The 1668-nt window shown below is 63.1% G+C and overlaps 1 protein-coding gene across 1 annotated transcript in view; it reads right to left on the bottom strand.

Annotated features, from left to right (window-relative positions):
• LOC103755847 (probable low-specificity L-threonine aldolase 1) overlaps positions 1-1668 on the bottom strand; it is a 14118-nt gene that overhangs the window by 2054 nt on the left and 10396 nt on the right. The gene's annotated exons all lie outside the window — the stretch shown is intronic.

The raw sequence follows: 1668 nt of genomic DNA, 5'->3' as shown, positions 1-1668 counted from the left end.
CCCGCCACTCTGTGCCGCTGCCAAGAGGGCTGGCACGGGGTCACCTGGCTCCAACTCTGGCTGTGTCTGCCCTGGCAGCTGCCGACACATCACCCGGTGGCACCGAAGGTGGGCTGGCACTGCACCGCTGCTGTGGGGTCTGTGGGCAGCTTCGCAGTTCTCAGCGCTACCTGCCTCCTCTGGGGGGACCAACTGGCCTCTTGGCAGAACCCTGCACTGCCCCGGAGCAGGAGGGCATGTGCCCAGTGCAGCAGTGAAACCCCCCTGTCTTTCCCTGTCAGGCTGGACTGGCTGGGCTGCATCTGCCTCGTGCTGTAGATGGGGAGGGGGGCACAGCTCTGCAGAACCTGACACTTTCTCCTGACATTTGCAGGGGATCAGCAGGGCAGGTGCGTTCAGGTCCCCCCTTCCCCTCAGGGGCTATGCTGCCCAGCTCTGCCCACCTGTGTATGTGCCACATTCCAGCCACCTGCACCATGGCTCCTGCCATGCTGCTGCCTTCTCCCTCCCTCTGCCCCGCCACAGCCTTTGCCCTCCCCAGATCCCCCATCCTGAGCCCTGCAGCTTCCCCACTGGCTGCCCTGCCCCTGCCTGCGCCCCTGCCCATGGGGCCCCCTCCCTTACTGCCCCCCTCGCTGTCAGCCCCGCAGATGAGTGAGCCATAAACAGTCCTTCATGAGACATTTTTCACACGCAGGGCCACATGTTAACAGTTTTTCTTTATTTACTGCCTCCATTTCCTCTTTGTTCCAGGAACTTGTCCTCCAACTTCAAGCTGCTCATGATTAGGCAAAAAGGCCTCTAATCTCCCCGATCTGATTTACCGTCACTGAGAGCAGACGCTTCCCGTTACTGGCCCTGGACCTGGAAGCATGGACAGCTGAGCTGTGCCGGCTGCCGAGCCCAGCCGAGCCTCCCCAAAGCTGCCCCGCCGCACACACCGCCTTCCCAGCAGCTTCCTCTTCCAGTAAGAGCTGGGCAGCACAGCCGGTCACGTCACAGGTGAAGGGCTGGGGGGAAGAGCAGCTGTGGGGCCCTGGGCCAGGGACCCCTCCCCATGCCTGGGGCGGCTGCCCTAGGGCAAGGCGGGCTTTGGAGCTGCTTTCTCCACTTGGAAAGGCTCGGTGGCTGGAGCATCCCTCAACATGGCCTTCACAGCCACTCACCCATCCACTCCCACAGTACCTAGTGGGGTGACTGGTGGCCCTGGGGTGCCCACAGTGGGGAGAACTCCTGTGCATCCTGGCTGTCCCTGCGCGTGACTCCAGCAAATGCTGAAGGGTGGCTTCAGAGAGCTGAGGGACAGCTCAGGGCTCTGTACTGTGCAGCCCCCATAGCCCAGGCAGGACCTGCAGCCAAGGGGCTCCTTCACTAGGAGGTGACCACATCCTCTGCAGGACCGTGCAGTGTGGCTGGGTCTCCTCTGCAGAGCCCCTTGTCCTTCAGCCCCATACCTTTCTCTGGGTCTCTGGGCTGCGACCTCCCTCGAGGGTCTCCCCTCACTACGAGCACACATAGAGAGCTCCCCCACCTGCACGGGGCCCAGTAGGGCCAGGGTGGGGCTTGGTGGCCATATGTGGGGCAGCCAAGCTGAGGACACAGTAGTGTGGGCAGTGGGTGGGCAGTGCCAGTGCCTGGCCAGTGGCTTGGCTGGCAGCTGGAGGCTTG

This window comes from Manacus vitellinus, unplaced genomic scaffold (assembly GCF_001715985.3).
Source record: "Manacus vitellinus isolate BGI_N305 unplaced genomic scaffold, ASM171598v3 scaffold_24_pilon, whole genome shotgun sequence".
NCBI lineage: Eukaryota > Metazoa > Chordata > Aves > Passeriformes > Pipridae > Manacus > Manacus vitellinus.
Note: the sequence above shows the minus strand (reverse complement) of the source record. Positions and strands in the feature narration are given on the sequence as shown.